At 45.8% G+C, this 24,245-nt stretch overlaps 1 protein-coding gene across 3 annotated transcripts in view; it reads right to left on the bottom strand.

The window, feature by feature from the left end:
* The window catches only part of GNG12 (G protein subunit gamma 12), a 136,650-nt gene extending 120,098 nt beyond the window's left edge, over positions 1 to 16,552 (bottom strand). The window contains exon 1 of one of the 3 annotated variants that reach the window (XM_040978384.1): positions 16,460 to 16,552. The gene's annotated coding sequence lies outside the window, so the exon portion shown is untranslated. Of the gene's footprint in view, positions 1 to 16,437 lie in introns of all 3 variants that reach the window. The other 2 variants (XM_040978385.1, XM_040978383.1) reach the window with 2 other exon arrangements.
* Positions 16,553 to 24,245: the final 7,693 nt, after the last annotated feature.

Genomic DNA, 24,245 nt, shown 5'->3' with positions numbered 1-24,245 from the left:
CCAGCTCCACCCCAGGTTTCCAAGTGGGTCACTCAGGGTGTGACCCATAAATACCTGTGTGTAGGGGGTGGGGAGGAGGGTGGGAACAGAAGGAGTGCCTGAGGCTCCCCCTGGTCCTGGCTCCTGCCCCCAGTCTGCCTTCTTGGGACCAGCAAAGCAGGGTGATAAGAGATGGCTGGATTGGTCAGTACCGAGAATCCCCCAGCTGACAAGGCAGATTTGACAAGGCAGCACAAAAACAGGAAAACAAGAGGCATGAGTTCTGACTCCACCTCCACCATTCCCCAGCTCCATGGCCTTGCAGGGAGGAGAAGCTGCCTAGGGAGCCTCAGTTTCCCCATCCTGGGTCATGGACCCTGGACCATGGTTGGCCAGACACATTACAAAGCTTACTGAGAAGTACAAAGTGCTCAAAACTTATTTCAACACAATACAAATTCCCTAAACACGTACTGAGTCTTCTGTGCCTTGAATTGAAACATGAAAAAAAAAATACCACCAAATCCAAGACATATAACACATTCTAAAAGGAATACAGAAAGAATGTAGAGAAAACTACCTCATCAACATGAGTATTATTGACTGAACATCATGCCTCTGGATACCAAGGAAAGGGAAAATCCAAGTGATCTTTCCATCCATTATTTCTACCTGAACAGCAAAACCAGTTCCAGATTCCCCACTCCTGGCCGGGCCAAGGCCAAGTCAGCCACATGGTCCTCTCTGTGCTTCCATATCCCTTTTCTCAAAGCCACCCACCACGTCTACCTCACTGACAATACTCACTATGTCTGTCTCCCCCATTAGCATGGCAGTCCCTATTATGGCAGGAATGGTACATAATGAGTGCATCTCAACAGCTGGTGTTTAATAAATGTCATAATAGATGGAGGACATGATGAAATTAGGTTTCAAGAGAGGCAGTCATTCACTAGGTTGAGGGAAACTTCTTTCAAACTAAAAACAGTACCTTATCATTCCTATTTTCCTAGAATCTTCAACAAATGCATCATAAACTGTGTGAAGAAATTCAGAGATTTAGGGCTGTCCAATGAGTCTAGGTGAGCTGGGACAGTGTGAATCACAAAGAAAGGTGTGGGAACACTGGGGGGTTACTCAAAGCTGGAGAAACATAGTTTTGTTTCCAACTTATCAAGGTCAACACTTTTGTAGCTGTGATAGAAAACTGCTAAGAGCTGAACAAAATGTAAATTTCTTTTTATTGGATTTAGTAGATCTGGGTAAGGAAGAGGTTGTCAAATTATGACAAAAAGATATTTGTGGAGTCCTCTGGAAATCAGTACCTACATCCTGAGCAAGCTGGTTGGAGCGCATGCTGCAGGGAACCCAGGCGAGGGACAACGTGACTATGTCCTGAGAGTTGGCAGCGAAGAGCACTATGAAGGCGGGAATATGGCCTTGCGCGGTGACCTAGTGGCTAAAGTCCTTGCCTTGAATGCACCAGGATCCCATATGGGCACTGGTTCTAATCTCGGCAGCCCTGCTTCCCCTCCAGCTCCCTGCTTGTGGCCTGGGAAAGCAGTCGAGGATGGGCCAAAGCCTTGGGACCCTGCACCCCTGTGGGAGACCTGGAGGAAGTTCCTGGCTCCTGGCTTAGGATCAGTGCAGCTCCAGCCATTGCAGTCACTTGGGGAGTGAACCATCGGACAGAAGATCTTCCTCTGTGTCTCTCCTCCTCTCTGTATATGTATATCTGACTTTCCAATAAAAATAAATAAATCTTAATTTTAAAAAAAAAAAGAAGACACGAGCTATTCTGCAGCAGACAGCTAGTTAACTAACTCTAACTGCAGGTTGTTCTTAGAGATGAAGGAGTTTCAGTTTTTCTAGGTCCTGAAGGGTAAGGGCTGTGAACTGATGTGCCCGATGGCACCAAAAAGGGCTGGGGTTGCGTTTGGGATGATGCTCAGGGAGGGGTTTCACTCACTCAGCTCAGTTCTGCAGCTAACTGGGAGCTAGCAGCACCCCCATTTTTTACAGACGGGGAAACTGACACAGCAGTTAAATATCACCTCTAGGCCTTGAACTTGAGCATTTTACTGGATGAAGTTGCCTTTGGAGAACCACCACAAGGCTTTCAGCTAGAAGTGACCCATTCAAGGGTATGTTTTTGGAGAAATCACCCCAGTGGCAAGGTGGCGGTAAAGGTGAGTCAGGAAACCACAGCTACAATCCAGGTGAAAGGGAGGGAAGGGTGGAGAGCAGATATCTTGGGAAGTGGGAGCAGCCAGGGGAGGGGTGCAGAGCTGGGAGGAGCTACAGGAAAGGGAGGAGCTGCTGCAGAGTACAGCAAGCTAGGTGGAGGTAGGCATCTTGCATCAATGTGGGGGAAACAGGAAGACAAGCAGGTCAGGGAGAGAGGAAGAGATCTGTACAGAATACACTACTCTGGATGTGACAGATTGCAGGTGTGTCGGGAGAAATCTCTAGGGACTGTAATCTTCCTGTGTTGAATGCAGGTAGCTCCTATTTCTACCTCACTATAATGCTTTTCCTACTTTGCCTTGGTTGAAGCAGGCCTTCCCCAGGTTTAGGGCAAATTCAGGACTTACTCCCTGCCCCCCTGTAGCTTATTCATAACCAGAAGGTATATTTCTCCAGCCAATCCTGTTTCCATTTCCAGTGAATTCAGACTCTTTACAATGCCCTACTCAAGCCCACATGATCTGGCCCCTGCCTGCCTCTCCAATCCCACTTCCTACCATGCACTCATTGTGTTTCCTGGGCCTCGTATCTGGGCTCCAGCTCGCCAAGCTTGTTTCTGGCTCAGGGCTTTGGTGCTGGCAGTTCCCCTTCCCAGAAGGTTCTTCTCCCACATTTCCCTGAGTTGCCTCTCTCCCTCAGATTTGAGCTCAAATGCCTCCTTGACAGAGTGGCCATCCCTAATCAGCCTTACTGTGGCAGCCAAACGCTAGCCCTTGGGCCCATCACTCACTGCTGCTCGCCCCAGCTCGTTGCCTCCACAATACTTCCAGTCTGTACTGATCTTAGTCAAATGGTTTTTACTCAAGGCACTCTGGCTGCCTGCTCATAGCTATAGCTGCACCAACCAGGCAAGTGATAGATGTCTGTGGAATGAAAAAAAAAGGCATTTGAGTTCATTAAAGTCTTAAAATCAGATGAAGAAACAGGGGATTTGCCCCTGAGAAGCTAACATTCAACAGCAAAGACAAGTGCAAGTACAAGAGACAAACTAGTTACAACATCACCTTTCTTATGTTCCCTCTTCTTCCCTCAGCCCAATAGGTGGACATCTCACGTTCTATACTTTTCATGGTATCACCACGGATGATGGAGCAGGCAGCATAGCCCTGGGAAAAGGACAGACTTCACAGTCAAACCTGGATCCGTGATGCAGTGTCACTGCTACATACTACTACTAGTTCTTTAAGTGGTATTCGGTCTCTCTGAATCCATTTTCTCAAATGCAAACAAGGCCAGTATTTCCTACCATGGGGCCACTGCACAGTGTGAAAAGGTGCATGGACTGTCCCCAACATATGCTCCTATAATGCTGGCACTCAAGGAGTAATTATCATCATCATTATCAAATTTGCTATCATATGGACACTATACGCCTCAATTGGCACCCAACAAATGCATCCAATCGTCCGAATAACTTCCATTGATACTGAAAGTAATGAGTATTATGTGACCACCATTTAATGTCAATTGTAATTATAATAATATTTAAGGTCTTAGAATTTACTATTACCTCCCTGAAGGCTTTATATACATCAGTGTCTCCTTTATTTCCAAGCTAAAGGTAGTATTTCATCAATTCTCAGAAGCAAATCTTAGCATTCCTAACATTAGGATGACTTCCTGAAATGCAGCCTGTCTCCCCACATGCCAGTTAGTATCCTAACCTGTGGAACCTATGAATACATATGGTACATGGCAAATTTTTTTTTACAATTTGTTATTAATGCTACAGACTTCAAGGGCCAGTGTTGTGGTGCAGCAAGTATAACTACCACCTGCAACTCTAGCATTCCCGATAGGCACCAGTTCACGTCCTGGTAGCTCCACTTCTGATACAGCTCTTTAATGGCCTGCCAAAAGCACACAAGATGGCCCCCGTGTGTGGGCTCTTACTACCCAGCTGGGAGGCCCAGACACAGCTCCTGGCTTCAGTCTGGCCCAGCAGATGGAAGATTTTTCTCACCTTCTCTTTTTTCAGCTCTTTCAAAATAAGTAAATATATCTAAAGGAAAAAAGTGACAGACCTTCACAGAGAGCTAACATTCCATAAATGGGCTCAAAAATAAGGTTTATATATTTGATTTGAAAGGCAAGAGTGACAAAGACATCCCATTGGTTCACTCCCCAAATGTTCTCAACAGGTGAAAGGCAGGAAATCAGGACCTCCATCTGGGTTTTCCACGAGGGCAACAGTAACCGAGACACTGGGGTCAATATGTGTTTACTCTCAAGCTGGAAGCCAAGACTCGAACCAGGCATTGTTACAGAATGTGAGCATTGCAGGCACTAGCTTCACCAGCTGAACCACAACACACCTGCTCAAGTGGCCTCAATCTCTTTAATCACCTGAATGCTTAGCAGCAGAGACAGAACGGGAAGAGTACCGGGGAGATTCTGGGCAAGAGGAGCACTGGTTGAATGCTGCTGCTCCTGAGTGTTGGAGTGCAAGTACTGGAAAGCAGACTTTGAGAACTCAGGGTGGTCCCCAGCCAAGAGACAGGCTCCACCCCCAGGGGGAGCTGGTTCCACAGAACCACAGGAGACAGGAAACATTCTTTGCAGAGCCTGTCAATATTTACAAAAAGGTCAATACCTTGCTTTTGGCCTTGTAAATCTCACAGGACACAGACCATCCAGACTTACATTGGCTTCTGACCTGCAGAAATGCCAGAAATCACTGTTGTGTTAACTTGTTCCGTCAGCCAAAAGTTGTAGCAAGCTAATACAGTCTTAATGATATGGACTTAGGTCAAGCAGATCAGCCACACTTTCCCCACGTATGTAACCCCTTCTGCCTACCTGTCAGTCAAATGACTCCCTGAACACAACCCTCATACATCCGTATTCCTCACTGTCTGAATAAATCTTACCACTTTACAAGCCGTACTGGTGCCTGTGCTTAAAATGACTTTTAAGAGGCAAGAACCCAGAAAAGAATTATTGTGCCCTAATCTAGACTACAACATCACAGCTGACAGGTTTTATAGTTTCATCAGCAGTATTTTCCCTTGTTGGTGTTGTAGCAGAGAATGGCACATCTCATAATCAATGCTTAGATTTCTTGAAATTCCATGTTACCATGCTATTGCAAAGTGACAGAGTATCTGAAAGGTCAGGTGACTTGCCCAGGTAATCTGAACCTCTACCTGAGGCTCTAACCCCACACATACTGCAAGAGAACTTCCACAAGTGAGGATATCCTGCTACAGGGCAAAGCAGTAGCCACACAACCTCCCCAGGCCCATGTCAGGCACGGAATCCCTAATGCAGTGGACCCCGAGACCCAACCGGGTCTCAAGGGGAGAGAGGAAGGTACTTCAGAAAGTTAAGAGAAACAGACGTTGAAAAATAATCAGCCCTGAAGTTCAACATTTTCTGCACCAAATTTAGCATATCCACAAATGTTTAAAAGTACCCAGTGCTTATCCTGAGTAGTGTTCATTCAGTACTTAAGAGGCCAGTGCCCTTGTGAGTATGGGCACAGAGGAAAAGACCCGAAGCCCATTGCCTGCTGCTGCCAGAACGGTGGCAGGCAGCAATACCACAGTGACAGAGATAAAGGCAAGAAAAGACAAAGCCTGCGAGAGTTTGAACTGACCTCCACTCAAGTAAGAACCCACACATTCAGGAGCTGAAAAGAAGTAGAGCACTGGGCTTGGGAGATAAGATCCTCTCTTTCTGATCCTCCAGGGGCCACTGGGGAGTGTGGGAATTCCAAATGACTAAGTTCTTTGTTGTTTGTGAGCTTTTCTTTCCCCTCCATTTGTTTGGCATTTTTTTCCCCTGATGGAGATATAGGCTAACTCTACAAAGGACTGGCTCTTTCAAATTTCTAAAAACAAAAACACAACCAGCATTTCCCTCTTTCTATGAAACTCAGATGAAAATGAAAGTTACACCCTGTGACTTTCATCTTCTCTCTCCCCACATGAATTCATGGTGGGAGTGGGAGAACAGAGGAGGGTGGGACAGGGGACTGACCTCATCTGTGAATAACGCAACGGGGATGCACATAGCCTTCTCCCAGGAGGTAAACTAACGTGGAGAACTTCAGAATTCTTAAAAGATTTGGTAGGAACTGTCCCTCAGTCTCTCGTGCTTGCTTTTGTTGGACAGGGAGAAATTCTAGACTACAATGTCATCTTCATTACAGTTCTGGAGAAGCCCCAGTTTAATAATACCATTAGCCGACAACTATTTATAATTCAGACATTAGCTACTGGCATAAAACCCTGCTTTCCACTTCTCCTGATTTTGCAGTGACAATTTGGCAGCCCACTCTACCCCAAGGCCCAAAAGAGCCATCACATTCTGAAGTCTGTATTTAAGAGACTCTGACAGAGATGTACGCAAGTGGAAAGGTCAAAAAAAATGCCTGCAGGAGGATTCGCCAGCTCAGACAAGGTACAAGGAGACGTAGGGTGAGCTCACACCTCTGGCTCACTCAAAGTTAGACAACTGTAAACCACTCCAAATTACTGCTTCTCACCGATCAGATTAGCAAAAATAGAAAGATATTTTTCCTGCTGACGGGGCTGCGGGGAAGCAGACAGCAGGGGCACTGCCTGCAAGCAGGCAAATGATTCACTGCTTCTGGAGGGGATGACAGGGCTCCAGGATTCGGTAGTGTCACTTCTGGGAATCAACCTGAAGATAAACCTACCCCAAAGCACAGTGACCTTTGATTGGTTTTGTTTTTGTTTTTGCTTTTTTAAATTGGAAAGGCAGATATACAGAGAGGAGGAGAGAAAGAGAGGAAGATCTTCCATCCAATAGTTCACTCCCCAAGCGGCCCCAATGGCTGGAGCTGAGCCGATTCAAAACCAAGAGATGTGAGCTTCTTCCAGGTCTCCCATGTGGGTGAAGGGTCCCAAGGCTTTGGGTGGTCCTCAACTGCCTTCCCAGGTCACAAGCATCGAGCTGGATGGGAAGCAGGGCTGCTGGGATTAGAACCAGTGCCCATATGGGATCCTGGCGCGTTCAAGGTGAGGACTACAGCTGCTAGGCTATCGCACCAGGCCCCACACTGTTACACCTTCGTTCACCACAGCACTGCTGGTCATGGCCAAAGACAGTATAGAATGCCAAAGGAGCGAAACCACTGTGCTGGGAAGAGAGCACTCCAAGACACACAGGCACCTTTAAAACACCAGATTCCAGTACATGTAATATGCCATCTTTGTGAAAGAGGGCACAAAGCTTACACATTTTCATTTGCTGAAATTTACAAGATGCTTCTTGTGGAAACTAGGGGAAGGTAAGGTCTGGATGGGAAAGTGAGTGAGATTTATTAGTGTGTATTTTTTTTAATTGTTATTTTTATTTAAAAGGCAAGAGTTGCAGAGAGAAGAGAAAGAGGATCTTCAATCTGCTGGCTCACTCCCCAAACAGCCACAATGGCCAGTGCTGGGTGGGCTGGGTGGGCCTGGAGCCAGCAGCTTTTTCTAGCTCTCCCATGTAGGCACAGGGGCCTGGGGACTTAGACCCTCCTCTGCTGCCTTCCCAGGCCATGAGCATGAAGCTTAATTGGAAGCGGAGCCACCAGGACCCAAACTAGAGCCTATATGGGATGCTGGCACTACAAGTGGAGGCTGACTCTATTATACAACATTGGCCCAGTCCCCAGTGTGTACTTTTTTTACATAGTTGCAAAGTTTTGGGGGGATCTTATAGATATACAATCTAGTACAAATCATGATTCCTAGGAGTCCGTAGGACAAGGTCAGTTTAGGATTGCAAAAAAAATCTCAAGGGAAGATGTTTGGGAGACACAGGTTGAGGCAAGAACATTGCCAGGGAGCAGTGAGTGAGTCAGAGAGGCCCAGGGGCAGAGTTCAGAGGTAAGCACAGGACGTCTGATTGCTGCCCTCTTCTACCACCTGCCAAGTGGCCTGGAGAGCCGCTGATGCCCATCACAGCAGGAAGGAGGTCAGAGAACTGCAGGCGAATAGGGGCAAACGCAGAAGGTTAGCAGCACTTCCCAGGCAGCAGGCCAGGAGTCATTATTTGTAGTTGTGGTTCACACAATAATGGCTGCAGATTGCCATGCATCAAATACGGATATTAAAAGAGAAGGCAGGGCAAGTGCCGGGATCCTCTGGCTAATTCAAGAGAGGGATTCCTGAAAAGTTCAGACTCTGGAATTTTGTAAAAGCCATTGCTACTGTAAAAGCAACAGGAGAGTGTGTTAAAGGTGTCCACAGGGAATTTTTGCAGTATTCATCATCTCCCATTACGACTTTCGAATCTACATTTGCCTGAAGATGGCTGCTCTTCATGAGATTGCTGTGGAAGGCATGCACATCTCTGCGTCTGCCTGCTCTCCTGCAAAGCAGGGACTCGAAGAAGCCATCATGTGACCAAAGTCCAAAGCACACAGCAGCCCCTTTCTCCTCAGTACCACAGCTTCAGCAGTGGGACCGACTAATCTGGCTTGGCCTTGGGAACAACTCTCTCAAAAGAGGTGCTAGGAGGTTGCAAGAAACTCCTGTTACATACATTCAGCTTTCTTAGCCTTGCAGCTTGGATTACAAGACTGCTCACTTCCAACTCCAAACTGGATCAGCCATCCGCTCCCGGCCCCCAAATGTGGCAGCTCTCAGGTAAGTTCCAAAAGCTCCTGCAGTCACTGCCATCTGCAGTCCTTGAGGGCGAGAACTGACTGCTGGTCAGCAACACAGATTCCCTGCACAGTCCCAAGAAGTACTACTCCGTTCCCTGGACCAGGCCGACTATATAATGAGTGCAGTATACCCAGGCATGTATTAGACAACACTTAGCATGCTTCTGTTGTTCGACACCGTCAGCATCATCCCTAAGGGCTGGTCTTTCTCTACCTACCCCTTAGGAAATGATGAGCTGGTGAGAAGGAAGCCAGTCAGAGGGCATGTGTCCCAATGAATGTGTTTCCTAACAAACACAGTCTATTTTCCTGATTTAAAAGAGAGCAGTGGCTCATGAATCTTGGTAGCACACACTGCAAAGGACACAGTTTTATTTCCTTTTTCCACTGATACTTGTTAAGTAGCTATTACATGCTACACTCTGCCAGCTCATGGGATCCAAAGGGCTAGTGGGACTGAAGGGTCTCTGAAAAACAGGTGCAGTCAGTCATCTCATGTCATTGTAGAAGTGAGAAAAGACAATCCCTCCAAGTAGAACTGGCTTTGCAGGCTTGAATGCATCAAGCAGGTGACCTTTGGATGTAGCAGAGGCAATTCTATCCCCACATATATACTCTGAGCAGTTCCCATTCCTCCATTTGCTTCCTTGGTCAGGCACTCACATACAGTGAACAATCTGTACAGTACTCTGTCAAATATTCCTTAAGATTCATTTATTGAATTAAAACAGAACATCAGAGAGGCAGGGACAGATCTTCACATACACTATTTCTCTCTCCAAATGGCCACAACACCCAGGGCTGGGCCAGCCCAAAGCCAAGGAGTAGAAACACCATCCAGGCTTTTCCCAAAAGTGGCAGGGACCCAAGCATTTGGACAATTCTGCCTTCCCATGACATTAGCAAGAAGCTGAAACAGAAGTAGAGCAGCCAGGTCTCAAATGGCACTGCAGTGTGGATGGCAGCATGGCAAGTTGGTCTGGTAACCCGGAGGCTGGGCCCCCTATCTAACAGTTTAAGGCATCCCTATGAAGCAGCCACATTCCAGTCCTTCTGCTTCATGGCTAGACGGCAAGCACACCTCCAACCCCTTGACAACTTGTCAGAATATTCAATCATGACCTTGTATGACTGTGAGGAACCTTAAAGTCAATGTGCAGACCACATTCTAGTAACTTGGGAGATTTCCTAAATCTAAAGCCTAGGCAAGCAGTCTATTAGATTGGAAACCTGTGTAGTTTGAGATTTTGGTAGAAGAAATCTGGAATGTTGCTTTTCTCTCCAGCAGGCTTAAGCCTCGAGGGATTCCAAGCAGCTTTTGGATTTTGATTCCACTGTCCTTTCTCACGTTTAGCCCAAGCTGACCTTTAATGAGTCTCAGTTTGAGCCTTCATCAGAGGTCCCACACGTCTCCTCTGCTATTAAGTCTCCCTGAAACGCTCACACAAACTGAGGTCACTGTAAGCTTGGGATCTGAGTCAAAGTGGAGGCCAACGGTTTAGCAGCCAGCAGTCAGGAACATCTTGGCTGGCAGCATGTGCAGCTAGATAAAGGCTGATTATTCCACAGCAGTGACGATTCTACCCCCAGTGATCTCCCGCAGGCTCACACACAGCCATTCTGAATGAAGGCAATTCTCGATACAGAATGCAAATGTGAAGTGGGAGAACGGCTGATTTGGCACTTGCTCCAGTGAGCACTTGTGATAACACCATCTCAAGTTCAACCAGAACTGTTGCTTCTTGCTCCCAGGTCAAACGGGGGGGATTCTAAGTCAGTGATATGCTCTCTCACTGCAAATGAAACGGCAGCCTGTTCTGTAAGCAAGCACACACATAATAATGCAGGCTGGCCCTCTGACCCCAAGCTCACCCACCTGAAACCAACGAATGCAAAAACTACAGAGGATCCTTAGCAGTCCATTTGCTCCTACAGATGCCAAAGCAGTTCTTCTGGCTACTTATTCTCAAGAACAGCTGAAGGTATCAACAGTCATAAGCATTTGCAACCCTCTGGTTTTTATTAAACAGTAATCCTCTAAAATGCAGACCCATTAAAAGAAAGACAAAAACTTTGCCACAGGATGGCAACCAGACACTCACAGCTAAGCACTTTTACTATACCCAATAAAACCTGACATGGTAAAGCAAACATTTAAGTGACACCAGAAATGATTTTCAAGAGAGGCCAGGCAATAAATGGAATACTCCAGCCAGAAGTTACCTTCAGTCAAATCACCAACACTCTGCCTGGATCCACCCTACCTGTTCATTCCTGACCTGCTGCCCTGCAGAGGAAAAGCAAGTCAGGATCTACTAGTATGAACTGGTTCTAGAATGGCATTTGGCAGGCCAGTCCCTTTACATATACTCCCAAGGTCCCTCTGGGAGAGGAGTGACAGGGATTGGTCCCCGATATTCACATCAAGCCAGCAGGATCCTGTGGTCATGGGTGGAGACCAGATGCCCAGCTTGGAGGCCCAGCTAATCCTCCTCAGGTACACTGCCCAAAAAAACCCTGTCCTCACGTTTCTCTTGATGTGACTTACAGCCTTTTAACCCTGCTCCCCACACAGCTCTCCTGCCTGTTATCTTCAGCTATGAGCTCAGTCATGCATGAGATATGGATCAGTATCACTCCCTGGCACCTGCTGCTTGGAGAACTCGGCTTCCTCGCCTGAGCTGTGGTGAGAAATAAAGATGACATATTTAGAAAGGGCTTAGAAAGGACTCCAGACATGGAGCAGCTCATTAGATGGGGTGACAGCCTTGTGTGAATTCATTCTTTCTCTACAAGACTTTTTGGTTCTTCTAGGTGCACCACAATCTCCCTTGCTCCTGATTTCCAGGAGTCTCAGATACTACAGGTGCTGTCAGGAGGCAGTTTGTCAGTTCAGGCCAGGACGAGCAACTGTCAATGTCCATATAGAGCCAAGGTTGGTGAAACGTCCCTACAGGCAGATTTTTAGGGCCATGGACTTATCAAATATCTATTGGGGCTAACATGATGACTCAACTGGCTAATCCACCACCTTCAAGGGTAAGCATCCCATACAGGAACCTGTTTGTGTCTCTGCTGCTCCACTTCTCATCCAACTCCCCGCTTGTGGCCTGGAAAAGCTGCCAAGGATGACTCAGAGCCTTGGGATCCTGCACCTGTGTAGGAGACCCAGCAGAAGCTCCCAGTTTCTGACTTAAAATTGGCTCAGCTCCAGCTGCTGTGGTCATTTGGGGAGTGAACCAGCAGATGGAAGATCTTTCTCTGTCTCTCCTTCTCTCTGTAAATCTGCCTTTCCAATAAAAATATATAAACCACCAAACATCTCCTGGGAAGACAAATCACCAACTCCTAAAAGAACCAGCTATCTACTGGCAAACAATTCTTGCTGCAAAGGTCTTGCTATTTAACTTAAGGACCTCCAGCTGCCACCAAATTTGTCCTTCCTGACACAACAAAATTCTATTTGCTGTTTAAAAACCAGCACTATTTCTGAGTAACCAGTATAAAAATAAGCTATAGATAGATAGATAGATAGATAGATAGATAGATAGATAGATAGATAGACAGATATTCATTGGAGAACATGGGCAACATGGGATGCGTACCAGAACCCCATCAACCATTTTCTTCTACCTAGAGGTAGAGTTTAAAGTCTTAGAGGTAGAGTTTAAAGTCTTCTGTATATTTTACTTGTAACATTCAAAATTCTTTTAACTGATACATTAAACAATTCTACATATTTATGGAGTACCATGTAATATTGTATACATTGCATAATCAAGAGAAATTTCTCAAGCATTTTAAAACACTGCAGCTAGTTTCACTGCATCTCTGTGCAGTGATCTATTGAACCTGCAAGAGCCTTCACAGGTGTTACTGATTTACTTGCAACTTGTAATGTGAAAGCAAACACAACTGAGATCTAGGAAAATTTGTTGGACAAATTAACACTGCAGTCCATTTCATGCTCAAAAAATGCAATGATGGTTGCCTAATTGTATTCTCTTACTTTGCAAGCGCTATTTGGCAGGATTCTGCATATTACTGAACATTTTTAGATTTGAGGGAAACATTAAAATTTCATGTGGTTGTTTTCCTGTTACAAAAATAATACACACTCCTATCTAACACTTGGAAAGATAAAAACTTCAACAGGAATTCAGGGTTGATATTTACTGTGCATGGACTGTATGCCAGGCTCTATTCTAAATGGTCTGTGTAGGTTAACTCATTTACTCTTCCCAACATCCCACTGAAGCACAGAGATTAAATAACTCGCTCATAGTCTACACACCTTCAAGTAGGAGCCAAGAATCCATCGCAATGCTGTGGAGTTCCAGGAGTCGAAGGAATCAATAATTTATTCAACCCAGTCCCCCACTGCTTCAGAGCATAATGTCATAGACAAGAAACAATTCTTAATAAAACTGTACTCTTTATACTTAGGGAAAATTATCATAAACCATCCTCTCCATGTCCCTGCAGAACAATTAGTAAAATTAGAAGTCATCTGCAGCATGAGCTAAGATCCTGGCTCTGTCCAATTCTTTGCACCTGATGTGCATTAAGGAAAGACAAACATAGTCAAAATTTAGAAGTGTTTATTTCAAAGATGGAAGCATTTAAAAAATTTTTCAAATGTGAGTATGCCTCACTGATGTGATGAGTCCCAAAATTAACTCGGCATTCATTCCCACAAAAGCTTGAAAAAACAAAACCACAGTCAGTTCTGACACTTCTGAGGGTTTGGATGTTGGCCTTCGACATCAATACACGCAAAAGCAAGTAACCGGATACCCGACAGGTCACATTTTGCATGCTTTAATTAAACATTATAGTTGGTTAAAGACAAATACTTTTTTGCTCTTGGTTTCATTTCCAATCCAATGCTAATAAACACAACTATATGAAATATAAATTCTCTTTCTGAGATAATTAACGCAGCATTTTAGGCTGCCTGCCTCTGACAACACTGTGCAACCGTGACGTCAGCACCGAAGACACACTAAGACCCAGTCCTCCAGTCACGCTCATCTCTACTGCTGCGGTAGAAACATCACACACAAACCTGCAACTCCTCTGCAATTTAAAACTGCTCTATCCAACCATTTCCAGAAGGCTCAAAGCACCATCTTAAAGTGCATCCCAAAGCCCGCTGCTCAAAAGGCTATATAAATAAAACGTGGGTAATTATGTGGGGGTAATTCTGAACCTCTGTTGTGGATTTGGTCCGGTCCGCGCGTCTCCCAAGGACTGTTTCATATACTTTCACAAACATTGCAAAGACCACTAGAAACCCAATGCTATCAATCAGACTGAAAGGTGACATGACTAGAATTCTCATCCAAGTCTGACATGGAAACCCACTCCAGAACTACTGTTCAGCTTCATTTCCAAGTTACAGCTCAGAAAATATACACCTGACTTCTACAACTTACCCACCAAGGTTACATTTAAGCTGACATAAACCTAAAATAATTAAAACCCAAACCAACAACAAAAATAGTCACCTAATAAATATCCAACAGTGAGTGATATCATTCTAAATTAGACATCTTTTTCTTGCTAGAGAATCAACATTTAAACCTAACTTGGTATTAACTTATCATTTCCTCGAACCTTGTGATTAAGAAGCCCTGTGCTCCAGCCACTTGAAGACCCACCCATGTCGTCTAACAAGTACCAAAACCACAGGTGGAACTGTTACAGAGCTAGTCTTTCCAACAAGATTGGAGCTTTCTGAACAGAAAACATTTGCAACACTGATTTCTTCCATCTCTCGGTCAACAAGTTCTCATTTTTATCTCTCTCTGCGTCAATCTAAAGCCATCTATGCCTTACGGACAGCTATTACATGACTTGAGCCAAATAACACTGCATCATGGATCAGGTCTGAATGCCCATTACATTGATCCACATTTTCTGGTCTTAACTGAGGGCTTTAGGTGGAGGGCAGAACTCAACCTCCGGCCCGGAAAGTCCTTTTGGTCACTGAAGTCTTCAGAAAACGTTCGGTCACTCAAAAACAAATTATGTGTATGTGTATCACATGTTTTGCTTATTGTTAAAGGCGTCTGATAAAACATGCCATTTGGTTTAAAAATAAAAAACCTACCTTACTCTAATGGATTATCTTGTCAATAGTCAAAGGCAGTCCCTTCACAGGGAAGCTGCCTAGCTGGTTCTCCTAGGTGAGCCCCCTCCCACCTTGCAGCCCCCACCTTGCAGATTGGCAGCGGTACGTTTGGGGACCAGCAGTTTATAAATCAAACAAAACTCTAGTTTAAAACAGAAAACACACAGACGTCTCCCAAGATTCATTATAGACAATCTATTCGGGCAAAGCTACAACCGCCCCAGGAAATATAAACAGTGTCCGCAGAGACAGCAGGGGGAAAGGAAATAACTGACAGGGAGGAAGCTAATCATGTGAAGTTGATCCAACTCCACAAGGTCTAATAAGCCCCCCGGCTGCTTTCCACTGGGAACAGCCATCCAGTGTGCCCCGGTGCGGGGGCGCAAAGCCCCTTCGTCAGGCTGTGGGTTTGGGTCGGCTCCACCCTCCTCTAGTCACTGCTTTGCAGGTGACCGTGACGTGAAGGGCCTCTCCGGTCCCCTTCCTTGGATTTCCAGTCGTCCAAAGTTTCGCCCCCACGCGAGGGAGGTTAACGAAAACCATGGCTTCCTTTTCCCAAGTTACGGTTTAAGTTTGCAGAATTCAGAAGAGCCAAGCCAGTATCAGCGGACGCTTGGTGACAACGTTTTCAAACAAGCTTTAATTGATAGGCCCCGATTAAAACGAAAAGAAAAACAATCCTAAGTCACCCCTACCCACAGTATTAGTGTTCCAGAAATACCTTAAAATAAAACAAAAAGCCACGCCACACTCCAGTGGCAGCCTCGACCTCTCCGCTAAATCCCACCTGCAAGCACAGGCTGCGGAGGAGCAGGCTCCGGGTTTGCGGGGTGTGTCCCGGTGGTTCTCCCCCGCGCGACCCGTTACTTGCCCGCCAGGCTCCCCGAGTGCCGCGAGGCCGCCCGCTCGTCCCCAGAGAACCACGGAAAGTAGGGAAAGAGGGGCGTGGCGTCCCCGTCGTCCGCCGGCCGCCCGCCTGCCCTCCTCCAAACCCGGGCACCCAAGGATTGCGAACAGTGGACTGGAGAGACCTCCCACCAGGCGCGGGGCTCAAGACCGAGGACCAGAGAGAGAGAGAGAGAGAGAGAGAGAGAGAGAGCAGACGCGCGAGGGGAAACTTCGCCTCCAGCTCCGGCTCGCAACCCGGAGCCGTGTCCCTGGCCCGAGCCCTCGGCCCTGGCGTCCCGCGCCCTCCGGTGACCGCCCGTCGGGGGCGCGCGCCCCGTCTCAGGCTCCGGATCCCGGCGTTCCTCACCTTCCCTCCTCCACCCCTTTCAGCGCCCAGTTCCCCGACAGTCCCCGCCCTCTGGGACACTCTTCCTCCCTCCTCCCTCCTTTCTTCCTTCCTTTCCTCCCTCCATCTCGCTTCCCGGCACCCGGGGCGCGAAGGCGGCCGCCGCCCCACGCTGCGCCCCTCGTGCCGGCGGGGACCCGGTTCCCCGAGCGCGCGCACCCGTCGCCTGGAGCTCACTCGCCTGCCACTGCGCTGCCCCCACCGCCGCCGCTGCCACCGGGGACTCGGTCTCTAAGGGTTCTTGGAGACGGCTCCGACCTCTCCTCCTCCTCCTCTTCCACCTCCTCCTCCTCCCGCTCCTCAGGCGCCGGCTCCGCCTTGCTCGGGTAGGCGGGGCGGGCAGTCCGACGGGCGGGGCGGCGCGGCCCGGACTTCTTCCTCCGCCGCGGGCCCTCCTCCGGCCCAGACGCCCCAGCCGCTCCACGCGGCAGCGCCCCGGCCCCGGCGAGCCTTCGCCGACCGAAGGGACGACGGATTGAGAGTCGGCGGGGCTCTGCCCAGGCCTGGCCGCCTTTGGCCTTCGTCCCTTCCGTGAATTCTCGCGGCGGACTGGAGTTCGGGACTCGTGGGTTCCCAGCCCAGTCCCACTGGCCTCTCAGTTCCCTTCGCGTGCGAGCGCCTCGCCAGCCCTATGCCAGCCGTCCCCTGGGCCGCGAAGATGAGCGCTGCCAAACCCCTGCACAGAGTTAGGCTCTGCTCCAGAAATTTCCAAGGGAAACAGTGTCGGTAACATTTAAAGAGCCCTGTGGCCGCGGAGAGATTTCGTTTTCCAAAAAGTGGAGGTAAAAGCAGATCATTACACTTGGTGTGCGTTTGACCCATTCATTGCCCCTTTTCCTCAGCTTGCCGTGAAATTTGTTTTCCAGTGTCCAGAACTTGGCAGAGTAATGATTTCATTGGGTTTGGTCTTTCTCTTCTAGATGGATTCTGGGTTAGGTAGGTTGGAGAGCCGCTTTCGGGCTGTGTGCCTGGCCAGGTGCTAAAGCAAAGGATGGAAATAAAAATCAGACAGGGGGCTTATTCTCAATGGAAATAGCCGTTAGCAGATTTCTGGAGTATCCCCAGCTGCTTTGTTGCTTGACGAGATGGAGATAAAAGCAAAGGTGAGGCCAGAGTAGGTCCCTTAGAACCACTGGGAGTGGTGGCCATATTTGAAGTGGAGTCTGTGTCGAGGTTTGCCAACTGTGGAGAAGGGGCTTCCAGACATCTGTGCATCACCCACGTGTCAGCCTCAGAGATATCATTTGGGCAGGATGCAAAAAGGAGCCCAGTAGAGGGAGTGTGTGTTTGGGTGCCTTGCCCTGCTAGTGTGGGCTTAGCAACCTGTGGGTGGCAGCGGTTGCCGCCCTGCGAGCCACAGCCTGCCCAAGAAGTCCTTCACTTCCTGCTCTGTAGGACATTAGGAAACATCTGATTCACAGACACAATTCAAAGGATGCATCATAAGCAACATAGCCTGAAACCAACAGACTTGTTGTACATGGTTTGTACCTGTCTGCCACAGATATTTGATTTGACTCCTATAGCCATTACCACTGATTTCCCTTTATGGGGCACTTTATAGTTTATTAGAGGCTTTCATGCACTTATTCTTTCCTTCTCGCATTCATCTCTTGCAAAAACCTGGGAATGAAGGCACCAAGAACATAAAGTAGCTTGCTGAGGGCTTTCCGATTCAGTGCTGTTCAAGGTGTGCTCTGTTGGACAATTAGTCTGGGAACTGGTATCTACTTGCCATGAGATGAGCAGAAAAATGGCAGTGAGCGTGTACAGACCTTTACAGCAATCTGACACAGTAATTCTTTGCCTGTTGAGCCTAATGATTAAAAATGTGGCCATGGATTTTGTATGTCTGGTCTTATTTTATTATCTTTGTTATCCACTTTATCAGGTTTTTATAAGGCATCAGCTTGCAACAGATTGAAAATAAAATAACCTCCCGTGGTTTGAAAAGCACTGATCAAGTTAGTAGCACAGCAGGAATAACCAGAGCCAATCTTTAACTGACACTTCCTACATGACATATGTTGCTTTAAGAACTTCACATATATTCACTCTTCTAATCCTGCTACCAGCAGCCAGGATGCAAACCAGAGGATTTGGCCCCACACTCTGCTTTACCAATGACCCTGAGGCCAGTATTCTATCAACTCTACTGAAAATTCCCAAACTTCAGTGACTCACATTCCATCTTCATATCACTGGACTTCCTACTTTTTGTTTGTATTCTTGACTGTCTCCAATTCTTTCGCTGCTAATTAGAGCAACTCCAGGGTGGTCTACAGTGTCTGCAGATGTCAAGGAACTTGCTTGCAACCACTTTTTAAATTTTTTTTAGGATTTACTTATTTTATTGGAAAGACCAAATTACAGAGTGAGAAGAAGAGAAAGAGATCTTCCAAAGGTTCACATTAGCCAGGGCTGGACCACATGAAGCCAGGAACTTCATCTACGTCTCCCACATGGATGGCGGGGGCCCAAACACTTGGGCCATCTTTCATTGCTTTTTCTAGGCCATTAACATGGAACTGGATTGGAGTGGACCAGTAGGGAATTGAACAAGTACCTAAATGGGATGCTTATGACAGGTGGTAGTTTAACTCCTCGACTACAACACCAGCCCCTACTGGCACATTTTTCCTAGGCTTTCTTACTTTTCCTGGTTCTACTTCCCATTCCTCTACCAACCTTTCCCAGGTAATTGAGTCCTATAACTAACTGGTTTTCTGGAACCCAAGGTAGAATTAAAAGCTTAATCAGTGATTAAGAATTTCAGAATAACAGTAATAGAGTATTAAGCATAGGGTTGCATTTGCACAGATGTATCTTTAGCTAGCACATTGATGTAGCTGCTCTGGACTCTAATAGATTCTGTTCCCTGGAAGCCCCATCTAAGGGTCTATTTTTGGAGAATCCCAAGATAAAATAATAACTGTTGGAGTGGCAGGTTTACCCAGTACTCCTCAGCCAGTTGTGACTTGCTGATGGTTAGTATGCCACAATTTGGGAAGTTTACCTTGTAGCTGAGTTAAACTCAGTTGGGCATATAGAGCTTTAGCTTCAGAAAAATATGTATTATTTGGGAACAGTTTGGATTGAGATGATGGGTCAGGAAACATGGGTTTAAGTTCTAATTCTGCCACTTAGTGATATGCACAAGCTTGGGTGCTTACATTGGTTCCCTGGAATCATATCACTCATGAAAAAGGCTTATAGGTGAGTGATTGAAGACACACCTGTAAGGAGAACTCCCAGAATCAGGAGTTCTTAAAGGTCTGATGAGGCAATAGCCTGATTGGGGTAGAATCAGTCCAGATGGAGTCCAGGCTGTTGGGTCTTTGTACCTGTGTATCCTACCTGACTAGGAAATGGTTGAAATTTGTAAACCTGTTCCCTAGGGCAATGACCAGTGATGGACACAGCTGGGAGTGTTCAGGGACCTTATTCAGAGCTGCTCTGAATAGATGTGTCAGCCTTCCAAGGGGCATTTGCAAGAAGCTCCACAATTTTCATTATAGGCAGATAATCTCTGAGATCTCCATTAGGCTTACAGTTGATCATAAAAGGAATACTCAGCCTAATCCAGGAAGATATGGTCTCAGCTTCCATGTGCATGGGGACAGTTATTGGGTGTGCTTTACCTCCTGATACTATAAGCCTATTTAATTTCCTTTTTTTGGGGGGGGGTTAAGATTTATTTACTTATTCAAAAGGCTGAGTGTGCTTGAGAGAGGTCTTCCATTTGTTGGGTAACTCCGCAAATGATTACAATAACCAGACTGGGCCAGGCTGAAGCCAGGAGTCCATAACGCCATGCACATCTTCTGCATGGCTGCGGTGGATGGAAACAGGGCCTTAGATAATTGGACCATCATCTGAAACTTTCTCAGGCAAATGAACAGGAAGTCAAATTAGAAGCAGAGTAGCTAGAACTAAAGTGGCATCCCAAGCATCAGCTTAATATTATGTGCCACAAAACCTACTCTAAAAATGCTTCTGTTTTTCTTTCTCCAGACCTTTTATGTAGCAGGGTTTTTAAAACATTTATTTATTTTTACTGGAATGTCAGATTTACAGAGAGAAGGAGACACAGAGGGAAAGATCTTCCATCCACCAGGATGCTCCCCAAAGGGCTGCAATGTCCAAGCTGCTTCTGGGTCTCCCATGCGGATGCAGGGTCCCAGCCTTTCTGTCACTCTTCTTTGTAGACGTTGTGTTGGAGGGCCCAAATTGAAAATTGAGTGTGAAGGACTATGTCTCTGGACTTTTTGAAACTTCTTTTGATATATGGACAGTCAAAATGAACAGTTTGCCCATAGAACAGTGGCAGTAGAGAAAAATTCATTCACAAGAGGTCTTTGGTAATGAATCCTGGCTTAGCCACCCACAAGCTGTATGAATTTGAGATAATTATTTAGTCTTCCTAGGTTTCTGTCTGCCATCTTCAACATAAAGGAATTGTAGAATAGTCTCTGAAGTCCTAATTCTATGGAACTTACATTTGATAAAAATACGGCTTTCTGTAGTCTGTAAACTGTTACGAATCAGGCATAAGAGATGTTTTTATAAGTGAAGACAGCCCACTTTTAAAATTAACTTATACATGCCTCTACTGTCAACTTATGCTCAGTGATCAATAACAACACTGTAAGTAATGGGTAGTTAATGCATCAAAAGGAGATGAGGAATGATAAGAAAATAATAAGGCATATCACTTGGTCTCTGGGTGACCAGCTCTTCATAGACTTCAGAAAAGTTTTATGGGCATCAGCTTTACTCCCTGGCAATCGTATTTGTCCTGTTGCACGTGGTCACACTCTGTCTGAACCTGCCCCAGAAGTTACAGAGAGCCACATCCTTTTGAGGAGGTTTTTCTGGAGAAGTGTCTCACAAACTGGTTTTTCTGCTCAGTCAGAGGCTGCCATATTCCTATAGAGAAGTTAGGTCTGGGAGAAGCACCCACAGTGTCGGAAATCCCCAAGTGACCTGTTGAGACATGTATTGCAACAGGTAGGAACTGTGACCAAAATTGTGCCTATAGATCAGAAAGAAATTTAACACAGTGCCATCCTACAGTGGATGGAAACCTGAGTTGGAGGACAGAAGCATTGACTCTTCTTGATGACCATTTTAGAGCTTTTTACTTTATTGCTGATGGGCCCCCTAGCTCTGCACAGTAGAAGAGATCAAACATAGCTCAAAAGTTGGTAAACTTCCCATCATTAAAGAGTTCAACCACGGATCTATGAGGAGATGGAGGTGTAGAGAATTACAGGGAAGGAACCCAAATGTCCATTAGGGGAGATATAGCACTTCCATCCAACATACTTCAAATAAAAAAAAATATATATAGGGATCTAAAAATAGTCACATGAAAAGATGCTTTGGATGTAGTTTTTGAGTCTGGAAAATAGGTTGTGGAACTGCATGTCTAGTATTTGTTGTTCATGCTTCATGATTTTAAAAGCACACACATACCTTGCATGAATCTCTGTATAACCTCATGGTGCTTAGCAAAATATTGGCAATGACTTTCTCATGGTGGTAGGTTTTTAGGTAATCTTCTTTTAAAAACGATGTATTATTTATGTTTTTACAATGAAAAATCAGCTTTTCTAAAAAATTGTGTGTCTTTTTTCAAATGATGAATGTATCTTTCATTTTACACAGTGAAAAAAAGGGCATTGTAAAGCGCTCGAGCTGATGAACTAAGAGCAGGGGACCAAAGGACCACCAGCCTTTGTAAATAAGGTCTTATAGGAACACAGCCGTATCTACTCCTTTTCTATTGTGTATGGCCACATTTGCTTTCAATGGCCAGAGAACTTAAGGCTTATATGGGCTAAAATGTTTATCTGCTATGGCTGGACAAAATGTGTGGCACTCTTGTCTAGAAAACATCCTCAGTGGACAAATGGCAACCTAGGTTTTTACCAGTTTTCCGGGCTTATATTTTTTACAGTTTTTCTGAACTTACACTTTTTTTTTAAACTATGGCATGTGTATTTTAAAGTACCTCAGAGTAATTGATTATGACAACAAAATGCTAATGCTGGTGTTTGGGTAACTAAGGAGGTTGTGTCCTCCTTCCTCCTCCCTTTTGCTGTCTTCTTTCTCCTCTTCATGCTTTTTCTCTTCCTTTCTTTCTGAGGAGATAAGCTCACCATCGTGTTTTACAGTTGGCTTCCAGATGCTGCTCTGCTTGACAGAGCTCCAAGAGACAGTTGAGTTTCCTTCTTCTGGCCTGAATGTCTATAAGACAGAATAAATGAAGATGTCCTAAACAGAATTAAAGTGTTTGGGGAAAAATCAGGTGAAGTCTTCAAGAACAGACCCAGACCTGAAAGGAAAAAGCCAAGGAAGCTGAGGGGAGGGAGAGGGGGAGGAGAAGAGACAGGGCGAGTGTCAGCCCCAGAGGGTGTCCCAGGCCACTTCTCTCTCCTCCCAAGCCTCCGTTACACCCTTCCCAAGGGCCCACGTAGCCTCTAGATGTGTGTGGAAGTTTATAATTTTTTTCCTTTGCAGGAGTGGCACCCAGCACCCAAATTCCCTCTTGGAAAACCACACAAACAAGGGTAACTAATGCCAGTCTGAGCGGTGCCAGGTCGTCTGGTCTTTCCCAGAGCTCAGCCAGAGAAACTGGATGTTGGCCCTGATATGGAAGGTAAGTAGTTTAATGATTCAACCGAATTTGTTCTTTGTGCACCACACTCCTCAGACCTTGCCTGGAGTGAATAGAGGCTCCCAGAGTGTCAGAAATGGAAGTAGCCTGGGGGATGGTTAGATAATCAATCCACTGATAGCCTATGCTGTGGGGTTTGGACCCTTTATAGTCAACAGCATGGATCTATGAGCTTCATTGAGATGGGGATGGAAAATATTTTCTCTGGCACTCTGGTAACAAGCCTGTTAATTTTATTTAGCTTGGGATACTGGTGAGAATGGAAAATACTCAGTCTGTAACCTCTGTGGCTCCAATTTGCATGATCCCCAAAATATCTAAAACCACTTTTTCAGCATATAGGGGAATCTCAGAACATGTGACTGAAGTGCTATTTTATTTTGGCATTCTAGTATTATATGATATTTTAGAATACCGAAATTCTGGCTTTGTTGGTATTATTCAGTTGTGTCAATATTTTTTAAAAACAGAAATTCTGATCATTTTTCTGTCTTGAGACAACCTGGAAAATTACACAGTGTACCACATTACTTTTAAATTTCATCAAGGTACTTTTGTTTAAAAAGTGTGCTTCCTTGTTGGTTTCTTTCTTAGTTCCTGGATTACCAGGAAGGTACAGTGGCTTTTCTTGTATTTATTAGTCATCTATGGTCGCAGTACTAATTTGGGCATGGATCTACTTCCAGAAGTCTCTGATGAATCGCACTGGATATTTTTGTATTCCTATAGATAGCTTTGAGCTTTGTTCTGGAATAGAGTTAAATCATTGGAAACAGATTTATCCTTTTAGTTCTTGCTTTCAAAATTTATTCAGCAGGATTGGAGCTGATATCATTCTAATGCTAGCTTTTCCTCAACTGAAGAAAGATCTGTGTGTCTAGCCATGATTCATATATCTTGAGATTGTCTTCAGGCTTGCTGGTGAGAAGAGGCACTATTCCTGGCTCCGGGTGAGCACTGGGCAGTGTCATCTCCAATCCTTGCACATGATGCTCTCCTTGGCCTGGACTATTTCTTGCATCCTCATTCATCATCAGGCCTTTGGCGAGTCTCTGGGTTCTCTTTTTACACAGCTTTCTTCTGTGTGGTTCTGTGCTTACCTCTATCTCAAATCTACCTCCATCTTCTCAACTCCAGAACTTCCCTGACAAGTTTTGGCCTGGAAATGCCCTCAAGTGATGACCCTGGGGGACTTTAGGACTTACCTCATGTGTTTTCCATCTCTCAGAGATTGCTGTCCTTTTGTCACCTGACATATACAATATTTTGTAAACAACTATCATTT

Source organism: Ochotona curzoniae, unplaced genomic scaffold, assembly GCF_017591425.1.
Source record: "Ochotona curzoniae isolate NIBS_2020 unplaced genomic scaffold, NIBS_Ocur_1.0 contig_291, whole genome shotgun sequence".
Classification (NCBI taxonomy): Eukaryota; Metazoa; Chordata; class Mammalia; order Lagomorpha; family Ochotonidae; genus Ochotona; species Ochotona curzoniae.
This window is presented reverse-complemented; position numbering and strand designations above follow the sequence as displayed.